Below are 10,198 nucleotides of genomic sequence, written 5' to 3'. Positions count from 1 at the left end.
AGATGTTCCTCAGTTGTAAATATGCTGCTCTTGCTTTGCCGATCCGCGCCTTCACATCTGCATCAGATCCACCCTGTTCATCAATGATGCTGCCCAAATATGTAAAGGTTTTTACATCTTCCTAATCTTCTCCGTCAATTGTGTGTTATTATTACACAACCAATGAATAGTTCGTTTAAGTCTGAGAAGTATCAGGTAAGTAGGCAATCAGATAATTTGACTGAAACAACTAAAAAGTGTATCTGAGCACTTCATCACCCATCTATCGCATTAGTCTATCCTGTAACTTCATTTCCTTAAGTGATTTTTGAACATAAATAAAACACTTCATAAGATCAAATGATGCATTTTGCCATTCTTATGGTTAACTTAGTATATCTGCATTCAATGAAACTGGTGATAATGCGTTTCATACTAATATAATGACTGTAATACTAAGTAGTCTTCTGATGAACTTTTTTTCATCATCTGAAATTCATGTATTTAATTGGGTGTTTTAATTATTAAAGCAACAAAGAGAAAAAGAAAGTAATCAGAGGCTTTTCGATTGTATAGGTATTTAGCAATCGATAATAATAGGACAACCTTCAATAAACATCAATGGCCTTGATAAATGTTCACGTGATACGAAGGTGAGGGTCATATTCGTCAATAGTAATAATAAACAGACACTGTTACATTGTTTGCTTTATTTTCATCATGATATTTTCTTTTCAAACTTTTTTTGTAAATTGCTACTTGTTTACTGAATTTATTTAAATGTGGTTACTGGAAAATGTTATCTAGTATCATTCATAAAACCTGGAATATTTCCTAATCATTACAGTTAACGTATGTTTGGGTTAAAATTAATGTAGGGATATGTGAGGATCATTGAACTGGCATTGGTTAGACGACTATTGGGTCCCAAGAAATATTTGAAAAATCTTTCGTTCTAGTATAGGATTATTCTATATTATGGATACGCGAAACCATCAGGGATCTGACTCATAAACTCCAGGCCTAAGTGTAAGCACTTTAACTTTGTATCTATAAGCCACCATCAAATGGTTTACATTTCTAACTTGAATCAGTTTGCTATACTGGCTAACCATCTTCCGATGCCACTGATGAACAACAGTCTGACACATAAAATAGTTGTACTTTACTAGTTCTAGCTTTTCTCATGAATTATCACTCAAAATTTCAATGGTTTTATAATCAAGGTTAGTTCTCAATATAAACTATAAAATAATATTAAGCAGTGGATATCAAAGAAATGACCTTACATATTTAAGATCGTGAATTACGTACACTTAGTAGTTTTGATTTTGCAGTCATATTGGACCGAATCGAACAACAATTCAAGAGTCATCCCAACTGTATGCATTGAAGATTCAGCTTCATCTTGAAAGAAATATTCATTTATGTTTTTATAGCAACTATAATTTGTACACTAATGGTAAAAGTTATTACTTTTTTATCATATAACTAGTGAATTCTAATCGTTTATAACTTCCAGTAAAGTATACCTTGGATATCAGAATTTGATTAGTCATTCTTAAAATGTTCACACATAGTTATTACGAGTGGTATTTTGTTGGAGATTAGAATGTTAACTTCGATATCCGTGATAACCATCTACTTCAATATTCATAATTTTTTGTCTTAGTGAAGATTTCATATTATGTTTACTGTAATAACACGGTGAGTTCAAACAGAGTACTGTAATTCAATGTATTCAATCCTGTTTTCGTTATCATTTTATACCATATAATTTGAATATCATCAAATGTTAATATTATATCGCTTGTAATTAACTATCGGATGGAAGGCGGAAATCTCGAAAGTGTCTAACAGGATAAGTTAGAAATGATTGTATTTAGTTCAAATGTACATGGTAATTTCTATATAATATATTTTTTATAAAAATCATACGTAAAAGGTATATTAATTACTCATTTCTGAAACATTCATTGAAGTTTTGAATATGCTATAAGGTTCGAAGCCAAGCATGTTATAAAAACAGCCATGTTTCAGTCAAGTAGACAATATCTCTTCTAAATTTAATATCTTTCTTCTCTCAATTATTAAGAAGTAACTTGTTCTCAAAGACTTTAAACTGTATTACGCGTTTAGTCACAGCATGATTTACAAATGAACTGTATTACTACAATAAGATATTAAATTATATGTCGATTGACGTAGATTATTACTTTGTAGCTTATGTAATTTTCGCGATCAGTATCTAAGGTCGTTGAGTGATATAGTTCAAAAGTGGTCACAGTTGCTTAGGTGCATTCACTCTTTGCTTTCTTGTAGATCTTGAGTTCTAAAATTATCTAATACTTTCTTTTCTTTCTTCTGAAATCCTGTTCTTCATAATCAACCCTTTTTACTACTGTCAAGTTAACACTTATTCGATATCTATCTTGGAAAATTTATTTCACTCCATTGATGTGATATGATAAGTTAAGTTGATGAACATACATTTCCCAGGTGGAATGTTGCTAACGTCCAACTAGCTGCATTTCAAATGAAATAATATTCAAAGTAATTTCGGAATAGCAGAAACAAAAAAATCACGCTGTGGTGTTTGTATGAACTAATGATTTCTTTGTACTTGATAACTGCATGATTTCAAATTTCAAATACAATAAATTCATTAGTGCTCATCTAGTACTTCTTGGTTAAATTGCGTTATTTCTGGGATTCCTAGATTGTATAATTATTCAAATATTCCCGACTATCGCACACACATAAATAAATTAACACACTTCATCACTGAATGAATGTAATAACTATTTTTTCCAACTGACCAAAACATATTCATCGATTTACCCATTAGGTAAACACTCTTCATATAGTCTGAATAGTGATGATTTATTCAAATTATGGATGTATGCTACATAGTTTAGACTTTTAATTTGGATTATTTTTTAATGATTTATCTATGTCAGTTATTTGAAAATAGTCTAACATAAACAAAGTTATATAAACAAAGATGGATAATGGCTAACAGTGGAATCCAGGACGTGTGTTTCCTCCTATTTGGAACTCGTCAGCTGGATGTACCTGCATTTCAGAGTTGATGTTTATTCTGCGACTCGAACCCAGTACCATTCGCTTCAAACGCCATCACGTTATCTACTTAGCTTCTGAGTCCTGATGGCCACCTGCTTGTGCAATGGGGTGAAGTTCTAAATTCACATGATGTTGTTCGCTTATATTTTCCCACTGTTGTAATCGATCAGTCTGTTATCGGCATATGTGCATTCTGTGCGGACTGCCTCGATATTGCCTTAATTCACAAGCTTCATATGCACAGATGGATAGTGGCTAGCAGTGGGATCTAGGACGTGCGTTTCGCCCTATTCGGAACTCGTCAGCTGAGTTGATATTCACTCTAGTGAATTATGGCAATATCAAGGCAGTCCGCACAGGATGCACATGTGCCAATAAGAGACTGATCAATTTCAGTCCTAAATAACAATAGGTCGATACAGGTAAACAACATCAAATGAATTTAATTAAATTTATACTTTTATATCGCAGGTAGGTTTGACTTGATAATTTCGAATAAACTGAGCACTGGGTAAATTGCTATAAATAGTAATAATATATTTCTAATATCCTAATGGCACACAGTATTCTTACGTTGTTCCTTTTTATTATTTAAACGCGTATTAGTTTTGATTCGGTTATTTGTCCTCTGAAGAAGTGGTTTATACTGAATGACGAAACGTCAGAAAATCTAATTTTCCCACTTATTGGGATATTTCAAGTATATTAATTTATTTGTATCTTAGTATATCGTTGTAAACATACATCATCCTATTTAAATTCATAGACTATTTTATATTTCCTATTTTACACTATGAACTGTCAAAAATTAATTTTAAGAATAGATTGTTAGTATACTTGAATGTACAGTTGGTTCATGTTTCCTTTACAATATCTATCTATTAAATTTATATCCTATCCGAATAAACTACTTTCAGGATATTAATGCAACCATACGCTAAATGTAAATCTAATAAGCTTTGTTGTATTTGAGTTTGAAAATACAAACATTTACTATGAAATGCTTTTGTTTATTTCAATACTTTATATGAAAGTGACTGATGAAATTCTACTACCTTTAAAGACAGATACTATTGATGTCATCGAATTGTCGTAATGACGTATAAAAAGTAGATTGAAGTAAGAAACGGCAACCATTGAATGGTGCTCAGTAGTATTAAAGTTAAGCGCTCACAAACAACTCTGAAATCATCAGATTTCGTTTCGGCCGAAGTCATAGACATGCACCACAGAAGATTCCGATTCTAGGACGAAATATTTTTCTGACGTTTCCTGACTTTTATAGATTGTACAACCAGAATCGAGGACAACTGACAGACGCATTCCAAGTAAGTACCGGAAACAGACAAGGCTGTCTACTCTCTCCCTTCCTCTTTCTTCTCGTGGTCGACTGGATTATGAAGACCTCGACATCTGAGGTAAAACACGGAGTACAATGGACAGCCCAGAATCAATTACACGATTTGGACTTCGCAGATGACTAATAAGAGCCAGTGTAGCACCAGTCTCTGCATCAGTAGGCCTCAAAATACACAAGGGGAAAACCAAGGTCCTCAAATTCAAAACGCAGAACAGCAATCCATTCACTCTTGATGGCGAAACTCTGGACGATGTGGAATCCTTCACATACCTGGGAAGCATCATCGATGAACAAGGAGGTTCAGATGCAGACGTAAAGGCGAGGATTGGCAAAGCAAGGGACGCATTCCTACAATTGAAGAACATATGCAACTCAAAACAACTTTCAACCAATATCAAATTCAGAATCTTCAATACCAACGTCAAGGCAGTTTTACTGTATGGAGCTGAAACTTGGAGAACTACAACAACCACCATCAAGAAGGTACAAGTATTTATAAATAGCTGTCTACGCAAGATACTCAACATCCATTGGCCGGATACCATCAGCAACAGCCTTCTCTGAGAGAGAACAAACCAGCTTCCAGCTGAAGAAATGAGGAAAAGACGATGGAAATGAATAGGACATACATTACGGAAATCATCAAACTGCATCACGAAGCAAGCCCTGACTTGGGATCCTGGAGGGAAACGGAAAAGAGGACGGCCGAAGAACACATTACTTTGAGAAATAGGAGATATGAAAAGGATGAATAACAACTGGAAAGGAATGCCCAGGACAGGGTTTGGTGGAGAATGCTGGTGAGCGGCCTATGCTCCTTCACGAGGAGTAACAGTCGTAAGTAAGTAAGTAAGTACAACCAGAATCAATTCGTTTTGCGAATTACAAATTGAACAATCTCCATAAACCTTTTCCATTAAACACAATTTTAGATTTACATTGTAGTTCTTATTTCACTTAATATGTTAATTAAATGTATTAAAAATAAGATGACAACCATCTAAATTTCTATTTTTTCCATTTCACTATGATTGAAATTATCATCTAATCCATTACATTTTCTTTCTGTTTATAACTATTTCCGACATAGTAATATATTGTATTCTTTTATTTTTTTTTCGCATATATTTATCATCTTTTGATTGGCAACAACAAATAAATATCAGGTATTTCATAATTTATTTGCATAGCTATTCTGGATTTTTCTTATAGTTAACTTTTCTTCAAGGTCTCTGTGCTTAGTTTCTATCATCATCTTTTTATGTCTACTTGCAGTTTAGTTGCTAATCATTTAAACTATTTGTGAAATTATTCTCATCCATTAAACAATGGTAGACCTAGTTTTTGAACATGTTCATATGTCTAAACACCATGATCTATATTCAATAATGTGTTATAAGTTGAGATGATGGTGACTAGCAGTGAAATCCAGAATGCGTCATTCATACTATTTGAGACTTATCAACTGGATCAACTGCTGACCAATTAAAGACCTAAACATCAATAGGAAGATTCAGGCAACCAATACAACAATGAATAATGTATCAGAAGGGGTTTTTTGGAGATTGTAGTAATTTCAATAGTTTAGATCATGAGGCTGTTAAAGCTAGACCATCATTGACTCATGATCTCAACTATTGAAATTACTACAATCTCCACAAAATCCCTTCTGATACTAATCAACATATGTTCATTAGTGACAGTCTCCAAGAGATATTTCCTGGAGTTCTAGTGAGGAGCAGTGAACAGTGGAGTTCAACCGGGTCTGCTGTGAGATAGTAACTCACTGAAGACAATGGTGGATGTGTCGCCGAATTTCTTGGATTGGTTGAAGTTAGACATTAACACCGTTGGATGCTGGCCAGCTCATTGGTCTAATGGTTAAGCGATTGCGCGCGAGACTGATAAATCCTAGGTTCGTATCTCGCCAGGTGGGATCGTGGGTGCGCACTGCTGAGGAGTACTACAACAGGACGAAACGGCCGTGCAGTGCTTCCAGGTTTTCCATGGTAATCTAGCTTCAATTGACTCATGATCTCAATTATTGAAATGAATAATATGTTATGTTGAAAAAAAATTCTTCCTAAATATTCCACTTTTATAATGTTACATTAGTTTTAAATCAGTATTCATTATTAATTTAAAATAATAAGCCTCAAAAAGAAGCACATGGATTATTTTGACTTAAAGTAAAAATAATGACAACTAGATTTCGGTTAACAAGTAAAATTAATGTATTCTGATAACATTAATACAGAAGAAACGAATGTTATCTACAAACTACAAAGTATGAATAAAATATTCATCAAAATTTATAAATAAATATATAAATCAAGATAAAACAGACAAGAAAGAAGAATGAAATGACAACAACGATCTAGGTGATGCTAAAATTCTTGAAACTTCAGTTTAAAAACAACTTTGTTAGTGATACAGTTGCTATGAGAGTCTTTACAAAAAAATAATTCTTTCAGCTAAACTGTATGCTCTATTTTTTTTAATCATTCAATTGAAATAGATAATAATAAAAATAAGTTTCATAAATTCACCTTCTTTATATCCATTAATCACTTTATCTACTCCTGTTAAATTACATAATCTGTTTATGTTACATTAATAGGTAATAGAAAGTTAATACTTATCAATAGGTGTAGATTTGTGATTGACATAAGATATAAGGTTGCGCTAAGGAAGATTTTTCTCCTACTGATATCATATCAGTGTACGATTTATTTTTTCGTGCAATTTACATAAACACTTACTTCTTACGTTTAGAGCCATCAACAACTACTCTAGAAGCTTTTACTTTGAAACTTATAATTTCCTGATTTACCTTTAAATTACTTTTCATATGTTCACTAGTGATTAATTCTGAAAAATGATTCCGGGAGTTCGGTGAGAGTTTGTGACTAATGCAGTTGTTCACAGATAGCATTAAAGATTGGTTGCACAGTATTACCAACTAATAGAGTTAGATATATAAACTATTGTTTGCCAGCTTAGTGATCTAATGTTTAAACTTTCTCATCGAAACCAGTATGTCATAGATTCGATCCAGAGTAGGGTCATGGATGTTTATTGCTGAAAAATCTTATGCTGGGGAGAAACAACCCTCTAAACTACCCATTTTTCAATAGCTGTTTCATTAAGATCACTCCGGAATGTAGACTAGAAAGTCTCCTAGTTATTCATCATCGACTTTATCACTAGTCCTAAATCTGTAAAACTACTAACTAGTTAAACTCCACTTAATAGATAAAAGTTTTTATCATTAGTTTTAAAATATTGTAATAATATTGTAAATCCAAAAAATGATAAGCTAATTTAAAAATAAAAACATTCTCTGTTTACTTCACTTTTTTCCCAAATGGGAACTACTTATGTTGTTCAACGAACTAATTTACAGAGTCCAATTCATTATCAAGCACACTGTGAGGTAGTTCAGTGCTAAAGACGCATTATGATAATAAAGGTGTCAAATAGACATAAAAATGTTAGAATAAGCTTTCAAAAACGTTTTGTTCAAATTTATACCAAAAACGGAAAAAATTATATTAGAATGGTGAGTGTTATTTTTCTTTAGTTTCCATTGTCCAACAATATATAGTGATCTTGCAAAAAAGTATTTATTGATAACAACTTATTTAAGATGATTAAAATAATCAATGAAAAAAGATATATGCCGAAGTATTCCGAGTTTTTTATTTGATTATCATTTATTTGTCAAAAATTCTTCCTCTTTTATTATTTTTTGTCCATTAAAGCAAAATGAAGCCATGCAATTCTAACAATAGACGTTACATTTTCAGATATTCAAAGTTTAACAGATGTGAAACATGATGGACCTAAGGAAAAGACGTACAACAGATAACGAGAGCCACAAGCTGTGGTGGGTGTGGTATTTGCACTAAATGATCATCCCTTTGTAATTCAAAGCGCGCTTATTATGAACCAACAATATATTATGCCCAGTTATGTTTATTTAGTTCGACCTTCGTTAAATTTGACTATCCTAGTTATGCATTAATTCAAATACTTATAATCACCATACTAAACCTGATCTCGAAAAACAAAAAAACAACAAAAGTATAAGCTAAAGGAAACAGGCAACTTGATAATACGTATTTCCTAAATCGAGAGACTGATTAGATAATAACACGGTTTTGACTAGATGCATTGCTCTTGTTGTTCAACTGATGGATCAAGTTACCAAATAACCGTGTGTGGTAGTATTAGATATTTTGAGTTTAATTGAACAGCAATGAGCACCAATTCTTGAGTACACTGTGAACTAAAAACAAAGCCTGAATAAAGTTGAAAGTATCTGTTTAAATTCCTCATGAGAAATGCGTAGTCTGCAGTAGCCAAAAATATCATTGGTGGAATAATATAGTTTATGTTATCTCCCTAATCAGCAGTTTTGATCGATATAAAACGAAAATTAGCAAAGAACGCATTTACAACATTCTTGGTAACGGTACTAATGATTAACATTGCCTTCCAGCATGTAGCCAAATTCCGGACTCTAAATGGTTTCTAATGAAAAAATAGATGTTTTCATGTGTGGATGAGATCCCATAATCGAGCTTCACTCATCCCCCTGAAAAATAATCATTTAAAACAAGGCACGTACCCTAGAAATAATTCATCACAGCACATCAATTGTTATTATCGGAATTATGTTGAACTTTCCATGAAAATTTCAGGAGGTAGTTAAATTTACACCACTCTTAGGTCGCAATGTATGCGTTAAATAATAAATGAAGAGTAAATGTTCATCGTTTATCGAAGATAAGAATCACGAGCTATCTGTCTTACACATATTTCTCGAGGTGGAAAACTAGGAAATACGTTGCTTAGAGTTCTCTAATAAATATGATGCATACTGTTTGGTGTCTTCTAACCGTCATGAGATAATCCTCTCTGTCTATCACTTATTACAGGAGTAGTTGATTATTCGTATGTGCATACACTTATACTAGTGTGTTTCTAAACCATAGTGTAATAGTATTATTGTAAACTTGATTTTTAAACCTCTCTTATCGGAAGAAATATCATACTTGTCAAACTTCTGCGACTGTCTTGTTCATAATTAGATATAGTAGATGTATCGCTTTATCAGGCAGTACAATGAACACACAAACCAAGACCCTAGTAAGTAATGCTGGTAAGACAGTCCAACATTTGAGCTTCACTTTTCTGACATCGATGTTTCCAACCAACTTAGTATATTTCTTTTTAGCTGAAAAGGGTTGCTTAACCACTTGTCGTAATCATTAGTGTGATACTGGTACACAAAATACACATTTTTGTAAGTTGGCACTCATTGCATTAACTATTAGATGCTGTATAAGGAGGATTTTATATAGTTCGCCGTGAACCTAGGTATTATACCAACGATGAGAAATTGAACTAAATTAGACATTAGAACCGGTCTATTTACACGAAAGGCAATCTCATATATGCCGACTTTCACACTAAATAATCTAACTAAGGAATCCCCACAACAGCAATATGTTGCGGTCCTGTAAGTCATTGACATTTTATACTGACCTCATTAGTTTTACTAAAGTCACCTAGTTGAAGAAGATCGGTCGCGTATCCACACCAGATCACAAGTGAGTACGTTCTCCTACGCCGTAAGCCAGCTTATATCACCAGTCTTTCAAGTATAGCTTCAAACCTCTTCACGTTTGACTTCCGACTGGACTAGGTTGGCATACTTCGGTTATGAAGATGTTACGTGTAAAGGTGTACTCAACTTCCGAATGCTTG

Source organism: Schistosoma haematobium, chromosome ZW (assembly GCF_000699445.3).
Source record: "Schistosoma haematobium chromosome ZW, whole genome shotgun sequence".
NCBI classification, from domain to species: Eukaryota; Metazoa; Platyhelminthes; class Trematoda; order Strigeidida; family Schistosomatidae; genus Schistosoma; species Schistosoma haematobium.
This window is presented reverse-complemented; position numbering follows the sequence as displayed.